The following is an 8,908-nucleotide window of genomic DNA, read 5'->3' as shown; positions in this document are numbered from 1 at the left end:
TTTGCCAGGGTTTCCACCTCGCGCCCCTCGGCCCGAGGCCCTCTCCTGCGTCCAGCCGCTCTCGCAGCCCGTCAACGGCTACGGCGTCTGCAGACGCTCGCCATCGAGGGAGACCCGGTGACCCCAAGGGGAAATAGACGCTGGTCACGGTTCAGGATTCTGCTGGGCGGGACGGCCAGTCCCCGCAGAGCCCGCAGGGGGAAGGAGCGGGTGCGAGGCCGGGAGCTGGCCCCCCTTCTCCCTAGGGAGCCCTCAAGTACCCAGACGCAAGAGGGTGCGACCGTGACCGCCGTCGGCAGAGAGCTGTTACCAGCCTTGTCCGGAGGGTGGAAAGGAAAGCGTCCCCTATTGTCTCCCCAAAATGACACACAAAACAGGGACAAAGAGAGCCTGCCTGGCTGGAAGGGCTCTCGGCCCCCGATTTCCACAGTGGCCCCGGGGGCAGCAGACAATGTGGGACGACAGCCCGCTTTGTGCACCACCGGCTGGCCGCGAGAGAGGCTGAGGCTTTCTGCAGCCGTGTCCATCCAATTTCAGGAGAACCAGAACCGTGGGAGGGTTCAGCGGGCCCATTGTGCCCCTGCCCTGCCCCCCCCCCCCCCCCCCCCCCCAGGACTCCTGGGGCCCGGCATCCCCGCGGGCAGTCAGCACAGCTTTTTGGGAGAAGGTCCTGCTGAGCACTGGGCCCTGGAACTGGGACGGGTCAGAGCTGGGGCCTAAGACAGCTCGGAGAGGGTGGCCCCACAGCGAGTGCCCCGGGGCTGGATGTGGGGCCCTCGGCTTGCCCCTTGTCACTCGTTCCATCCCGCCCTCCTGACTTCCACCCCCTGACCCCACCGCGGCCTCCCTCCCCAACAGGGACACCCGTCTGCCGTCCTGTCGGCGCCAGGATGGAGAAGGTTCTCCCTGCTTCCCGTGGGTCACCGAGTGGAGGGTTTGTTGGGGTTTTCCGGGTTTTGGTCTTAAGACTTTACTATAGTTTGCAGGGGGAAATTTCCAGAAGGGCAAGGAAGGCAGCACTCCGCTTAGAGCCAAAGAAAACACACGCAGAACAAGACACGGCGTTTCTTGCCCGTAGGAGGAGTGGGCAGGCGGCCCTCCGGCCTGGGGGGCTGCCTGGGCAAGGGACAGGTTGGACAGCCGCCTGGCACCTACCCCCCGCCGCCCGTCCCTCTGCTTCCGAGCGCTCGGCACGTGGGGCGGTCCCGGGGCCCTCGAGAAAGCAGGGTCCCGAGAGACGGTGGCGGCACCACGTGAGCCCCACGCCTCCAGCACCCCCAGAGAAGCGCACACAGGGCGGCCGGCCTGGCTGGAGCCGGACGAGAGCCCGGGCCCGGGGAGAGGAGCCCACGGAGGGAGCCCAGCCCAGGCCGGGGAGAGGAGCCCCGGGGAGAGGGAGGCGGAGCTCAGGCAGCTAACGCTGACCACTGACCTGCGGAGGAGAAGGACGCCAGCCCGACGGCAGTCACGGGAGCTTGGGGTAGCAGCCTGCCTTCGGGGACTTTCAAGTCAGCCACCGCGGACAGGAGATCACCTCCGGCCTGGCCGAGCGCAGGGCTCCGTTCCTCCAGGAGGTGACGTCTGTCCAGAGCCGGGCGCCGGGGGCAGGGGGGCAGGACTGCGAAGGCAGACCGCGGCCCAGCGGGGAGGACAGGACAGGGTGCGTGGGGGGAAAGGCTGCGACAGTCAGCGGGGCCAAGTGACGCACGGGGTACACGTCCGTCGTCGGGGGAAAGAAAAGTGGTCCGTGAGCACCGGGCTGGAGGCGTGGACACAGGCAGATGCGCCCGCTCGGGGCCAGCGTGGGTCCGGTGGACGCCTGTGCGCCGAGAACTGCACGGGCGGCGTGGGCGCCTTCCCGTCTTTCACGTTCTCGGCGTGCTCGTAGCGGCAAGAAGGCCACCAGTGTTCTGCCAGGGCCCGCGAGGCATCGCGGGGGCCGGGGGTCGGTCGGCACGGGGAGGCGACAGGGCAGGGGTCCGGGAGCAGGTCCCGGCCCCGGGCCGGCTCTGACACTAATTCCCTGTCAGAGCAGGGGTTAGCGCTGCCCTTGCGCGACCCTTCTGTGAGAAAACAGTGACAACTGTAAAATCACAGACCGCTGGGTCCGGGGACCACAGACAGTGACGCGACCGTGCAACCACCCGGCGCGCTGAAAACCTAACACACCGTCTCCCAGAATACAGGCGGATGTCTCCCAAAAATGTTGAGCTGTTTTTTTTGTGTGTTTTTTTTTTTTTTTTGTATCGTAAGAATACGTTCTCCTTAAAAATTTTTTTCTGCATTTTTTGTTTTAAGTAATTTCCACGCCCAACGTGGGGCTCAAACTCACAACCCCGAGATCAAGAGTCATGCGCTCCACTGACTGAGCCGGCCTGGCGCCCTGAACAACATTTTTTTTTTTTAACTCCGAAATGGACAAAGGAGGAAGGAAGAGACACCAGGAGACGCGGCCCCACAGTGGACCGATGTCAGCATCCCGTGAGCGTCCTCAGGGAGTTTGTGTTTTTATGCGAATGGGATCATTTTTTTTTCGTGCTGCTGAAGGTTTTTTTGTTTGTTTTTTACTCTTTCTTTAGAAATGACCACAGGTTCACGGGCACTCGCAAAGGGCGTACAGGGAAGCCCCTACACCCGGCGCCCACTCCGTCCGCGCTGACGCCTAGTGCGGGGCCGGCACGGGGTGGCCGGAGCTCTGAGCCGCTGTGCCACGTGTCCGCGTGTGTGCCCGGCACCCCGTCAGGATATGGAGCGTTCCCGTCACCGCGGAGAGCCCCCCCGGCTGACCCGTTGCCACCCCCCACCGCCGGGCCCCACGGATCTGCTGTCCGTGTCCATGAGTGTGTCATCGTGAGAATGTTCTCTCCCCGCCTTTGGAGATGCGCTTCTCCCATGGAGCACAAGCCCCGAGGGCCCACCCGGCCGTTGCCCCTCCGCAGTGTGGCCTTTGTCTCGCCAGGTGGTTTTCTGCGGCGTGCGGGTGCCGGCTGGCTTGCTGAGGGGCCCCTGGGTCGGTGCCCATCGGGGGCCGTCGTGTTCGTGCGCGGGCTCTGCGCGGATACGAAAGTCTCACTTCTCTGGGGTGAATGCCAGGGACGAATCGGGCAGTTGCCGGGTCACGGCCTGTTTCCCACGCCGTCTGATGGGCCGTTTCTTCCCTTGTCCCCGGATACGGACGTGCGTTCTCGCTTAGGGCGGCCCCTCGGGATCCCCCCACGTGAAAGTGCCATCCCGAAGGTGAGCGCGGGCTGTTCCGGCCGCCGGCGGGGACACGGGCGCTGGACGCACAGAGCACATCCTTGAAGGGGGTGACTCCCGGATGACGTGTTTCTAGAAGTGGAGTCGCCGGGCCTGGAACACGCACACATTGACGCGCATGCCACGAGCCCTCCGGTGCATTTAAACTTTCTTTTCTGCTGCGTGTTTTTTTTTGTTTGTTTTTTGGGTTTTTTTTGCAACCTGACATATAATGGACACGTGACACCGTACTAGTCTCAGGCACACAACACAATGACTTGGTGTTCGTGTACGTGGCCAACCGATGTCAGCGGGCCTGGTCGGCGCCCGTCACCACGCACAGGTGCACGCCGTCTTCTCCAGGCCGCGCTCTCTTAGCAGCTTTCGAATTCACAATACAGTCTCATTACCTATCCCGCACGTGACAGGTGACCTCCTCACTTTGTAACTGCAAGTCTGCACCTGTCGAGCCCCGTCACCCGTTTCCCGCGCCCCCGCCTCTGGCATCCGCCAGTCTGTTCTCTGTGCCCCCTGAGCTCGGTTTCTGTTTCAGATTCCACGCAGGAGTGAGACCACACAGGGTTTGTCTTCCTCCGCCCGGCTTCCTTGACGCGGCATAATTTAAACTTTTTACAATAGATTATACGGACCGTTAGTAAAAAGTTACGCTTTATATCGGCGTGGGGCTCACCTATATAAGTGCGAAGGATGAATACACGCTGTGACCGGCTTAAAGCTTCATCAGCCACACGGCCGCCCCTTCCTGGAAAAACAAAACGGAACACAAACGCCATCTCCCTTCGGGTGAGCTCTTCGGTCGCCAGTGCCGAAGGCCCCTTCCCGCTCATCCCACTGCTAAGAGCTGCGTTTTCACACTTTGCTCATTTTTCTTTTTTTTTTTCTTGGCTTGGTCCTTGATGATTTACAAGAGGTGTTCTCAATTCAGGATATTCACCGTGCACCCGTATGTGTAATTGGTTTTAAACATGTCGATCGATGGTCAGATCGCGGACGCTTTCTGCCTATGGTTTCTGGCTTCCAGAGCGTGCTTCCGAACGATTCTCTCACCCCAGGATTAAAAAAAAAAAATCCCTATGTGGAATTTCTTCTAGGACGTTATGGTTCAAGAATGACCCTGGCCCGTGTTTTCTAAGTGAGCTTTTTTTTATTTCCGAATGATTTGCTCCCCCCGCCCCACGTCCACACCTGACCTTCCCTCCAGGAAGTGGCCCCGGCACACCGCTAGGTCTGGAGCCATGGGCTCAGGTTCAAAAAGGCCGCGTCTCTGCCGTTTCTCGGCTCAGCCCCAGCGACTCCTGCTCCGTAGCAACCCTTGCATCCGAGTAAGCCAGGGGTCTGTTCCCACTCCATGGGGGAGGCGAGGAAGCTGGTGGTGGTCGTTCTGTACTTTCCTCCTTGACCCCACACACCTGATGGCACCTGAAAAGACCCGGATCCCAGACGTGTTCCAGGACAATGGCAGTGCGCTTGGTTTCTTCCCCTCGTGCAGCCGGGGACCCTCCCGGCTGGTCCTGCCGGGCTCCCTCGGGGTCCTCGGACTCGGCCTGCCCGTGTCGTAACACAGAAATCCCAGCCTTAGGAAGTGGATTTCACCCATTTCTCCGGTAATGTCTTCTGTCTGCTCCCGGATCCCGTCCAGGATTTCACGTTGTATTCTGTCGTCCTGCCTGCCCAGGCTCCTCTGGCCAGAATGTCTTGTCATCTAAGAATCTGCTTGGGGACGCCTGGATGGCTCGGTCGGTGAAGCGACCAACTCTTGATACCGGCTCTGGTCGTGATCTCTCAGTATCGAGTTTGAGCCCCACGTTGCGCCTGCTTGGGATTCTCTCTCTCGGCCCCTCCCCCTCTCACGCTGTCACTCGCTGTCTCTAAATAAATGAACATTTAAATAAAAAAGAATTTGCTTGACTTTTTTCTTCCACTGGCATTTACGTGAATTCCTTCTAATCTCTAGAAGGTGGGTTTTCTCATCCCTCAGTGTTGTGGGTTCAGTTGTGTCCCCCAGAGACAAAGGTCCCCACGTGTCCCAACCCTCGGAACCTGTGAATGGGGCCTTATTTGCAAATAGGGTCTTTGCAGAAGTAATTAGTTAAGATGGGGTCACGCTGGAGCAGGGTGGGCCTGAATCTGATGATCGTGTCCTCATAAGAGGGGAACTGGACACAGACGCACAGAGAAGCCACGTGTCAGCGGAGACGAGGATTGGAGTGACGTGTCCACGAGCCAAGGGGCGCCTGGGATGGCCAGGAAACCAGCAGACGCTGGGAGAGGATCATCCCCTGGAGGCTTCAGAGGGAGGGCGAGCCTGTGACACCCTGATTTTGAACTTTTGGCCTCCAGAACTGGGTGGGAACAAATTTCTGTTGTTTGAAGCCACTCTGTGCGGTCATTTGCCGTGGCAGCCGCGGGAAACTCACACACTCGGTCACTCGGACCTGGTGCAGAGCACCGGCAGGGCCACAGGCTCGGGGACGCAGGCCAGCCACATCGTACAGGAGGCACCCTCCCAAACGTTGCTTCGGAGCTGGCCCCGACAGGGAGCTCCCACGCGGGCATCTCTCCAAACGGGCTGTCCCGCAGAGGGTCGTACCCGCTGGGGGCCGGTGCCCACGCCCGCATTTTCGGCAAAAGTAGTAGATACAGGCTCAGCAAGCAAACGTAGGATCTCTTCTGTAATAACGCCACGGCAGCAAGGCTGGCTCGGGAGCCGGTGCCCAGTGGAGAAACTTGACCTTGTGCGCAGCTGGGGACAACATGCAGTGGGGAGGACTGTGCAAAGCAGCCGGCAGCTGCTCAAAAGTTACCCACGGAATCACCGCGCGACCGGCGACTCAGATCCCGGGCGTGCACCCGGGGAATGGAAAGCAGGGGCTGAGACAGACACCTGCACCCCCGCATTCACGGCAGCATGATTCACAACGGCCGAAAGGTGGAAACACCCCAGGGTCCCTCCATGGATGAAGGACAAACACGGTGTGTCCATCCACACGCTGGAATGTGACCCAGCCCCAGGGAGGAAGGACGTCCTGCCACCTGCCACCACGTGGACGGACCCGGAGGCCACTGTGTGCAGTGACAGGAGCCGGACACAGAAGGACACGTCCTGCGCGACCCCACGCACAGGTGGTCCCAGAGGAGTCCCGTCCACAGAGCCAGAGAATAGACGGTGGGAGCCAGGGGTGGGGCAGGGGGCGGGGAGTCCGTGTTTCATGGGGACAGAGTCTCAGTCTGGGGAGATGGAAAGTTCTGGAGACGGGTGCTGGGGGCGGCGGCACGACATGCTTCATGCTGCTGAGCTGTGAGTAATGGTTATGAAAAAATAGAAAAAATGGGAAGAGGGAGCAGTTGGTGCTCAACCCAGGGTCCCAGGGTTGGGCTGGCTGCTCCCCGGGGCTGAGGCCTCCTGGTGTCGTCGTCCATGCAGGTGGCCAACTCGGACTCAAGAACACCAGTTAAACACACACCTGTCTCGTTCTCTTCTCTCGTCCTACAGGCCACGGGCAGAACCCCAGGAGCTGTGGAGACAGCAGCACGGCAAACCCTGGGTGACATGATGCTCCGTGCTGTCCCGACACCAAGGTCGCATGACAGCGGCAACACCGGGCCTCTGGAACTTTCAGGGAACGACCCGAGTCTGCCCTCAAGCTGCAGAGAGGCCACAGAACATTTGGAAACATACCTGGCTCCCTAGGGATCCGGGCCTGCATGCCTGGCCTCTTCCTGCTCTGCCTGGGGACCCTCCCTGCCCCAAAAAAGATTCGTCCATGTTATAAACCCTGGAAACTGATTTTGAGCTTACTTCTTTTTTAAAAAAAATTTTTTTAATGTTTATTTATTTTTGAGAGAGAGAGAGGCAGAGCATGAATGGGGGAGGGTCAGAGAGAGAGGGAGACACAGAATCGGAAGCAGGCTCCAGGCTCTGGGCCATCATCAGCCCAGCGCCCGACGCGGGGCTCGAACTCACGGACTGTGAGATCGTGACCTGAGCTGAAGTCGGACGCTTAACCAACTGAGCCACCCAGGCGCCCCTGAGCTTACTTATAAAAAAAGGTTTTTTGCAGATGTTATTAAGGATCTCAAGATGAGATCATCCTGATCAGGGTAGGTCCCAAACCCAGTGACAAGTGTTTTTCTAAGAGGCAGGAGAAGGGCACTTGACAATGGAGGCGGAGATTGGAGGCCACCAGCCAAGGAACAATGGGACCCCAGGAGCTGGAAGAGGCAGGAAGAGCCTTCCCCACCGACGTGATTCCCGGGAACCAGGCACAAGGCCCAGCACACGGGAGGAGCTCGTGAAGCCTCTGAAAACCCACTGCAGGTCTGCCTTAATCTGCTTGCTGACCCACCGGCCACGGCCACGGCCACGGCCAGCCTGACTGGAAGGCCCCCAGGGCAGCCTGGGGCAATGGGTGACCCAGACACCTGTGGCCACAAACACCATCTGGGGCCCTCCGCTATCCCTGGGGCTCCCAGTTCACCCAGATGGCGAGTCCCTGGGAACCCCGTCCCAACACAAGTTTTCAAAAAAGTTACCTTTTTATAACCACACACGGGCACGTCCCTAGGCCGCGAGCAGGAGTGAGGCGTCCACACCCACCGCCCCGCGGACGGACCCCGAACACACGACGCTCAGGGAGGGAACGCGACACGAGAGGCCACACGGGCTGTGAGTCCGCGTGTGTGAAACGTCCAGAACAGGCCCGTGCACGGACGGGAAGGGGCTCGTGGGGGCCAGAGACTGGAGAAGGTGGGGGGTGGGGAGTGACTAGTGATGGGGACGGAGTTTCCTTTGGGGGTGATGGAATGTTCCAGAATTGGATAGACGTGATGGTTGCACAGCTCTGTGACTGTACTAAGTGCCACTGAATTGTACGTATAAAAATGATTAATTGTATGTTGTGTGACTTTCATCTCCATGAAAAAGCTGCCTTCCTAATTCCGCCGTTTACGCTGAAAGGGACAGGGAGGTCACCGTTCAACAACAATGGTCACAGACACTGTAGCCTAAGGTAAGTGGCCCGCCCGAGTCCAGATTGCCCTCCAGGGAGAGAGATGTAGACAATGCCGCGTATCCCAACAGAACTTCAGCAGAGGCCCCCAGTCGCCAGGGCTGATGCCCACTCGCACCCAACCCCCAGCCGCCTGGGAAGGCCCTCAAATCCCGCACCCTGAACGGTGGCCACTGTCGGGGTCTCTGGCCTGTGCCATCCCTCCTGGGGCCTCCTCCTTTGGGACCGCCGCCCTCAGGTCTGCGAATGTGAGCCTCCGGTCTGGTTCAGACCCAGAGGGGCTGCTGGGTCCCTGTCCTGGGCTCTAAGAAGGGGGACAGGGCACCCCGGCCTCCTTCGCGCGGCGGCTTGTCCTCATGGGGCGAGATACGGGGACTCTGGCCGAGCCCCCAGCCCCTCCCTGCCCCGCCTGCTCCCCCGGGGAGGGCCCCCCCAGGACTCTGCCCGTTCATCCCAACCCCAGACGGGCCCCGGGGATCCCGCCCGGGTGTGGACACTGGCCCCCTTCCACAGCCGAGAACACCGAGGTGCACAGCGGCCTCAGCTGGGCCCCGGACAGGGCGGGGCCGAGATCTGCCCCAGCCCCCAGGCCTCCTGAGCCCGCGGCCGGGCCCCTCGCGCACGGGACGCACGGGAAGCAC

The 8,908-nt window shown here is 60.4% G+C and overlaps 1 long non-coding RNA gene across 1 annotated transcript; it reads left to right on the top strand.

Annotated features, from left to right (window-relative positions):
- The first annotated feature begins 2,354 nt into the window (after positions 1-2,354).
- LOC121021319 (uncharacterized) lies at positions 2,355-7,063 on the top strand. The gene is made up of 2 exons (XR_005786498.1): positions 2,355-3,237; positions 6,752-7,063. It is a non-coding gene; the product is annotated as an uncharacterized LOC121021319 (long non-coding RNA).
- Positions 7,064-8,908: the final 1,845 nt, after the last annotated feature.

Source organism: Herpailurus yagouaroundi, unplaced genomic scaffold (genome assembly GCF_014898765.1).
Source record: "Herpailurus yagouaroundi ecotype Mexico unplaced genomic scaffold, PumYag 295, whole genome shotgun sequence".
NCBI lineage: Eukaryota > Metazoa > Chordata > Mammalia > Carnivora > Felidae > Herpailurus > Herpailurus yagouaroundi.
The sequence above is the reverse complement of the archived record's forward strand: the minus strand, read 5'-3'. Positions and strand labels throughout refer to the sequence as shown.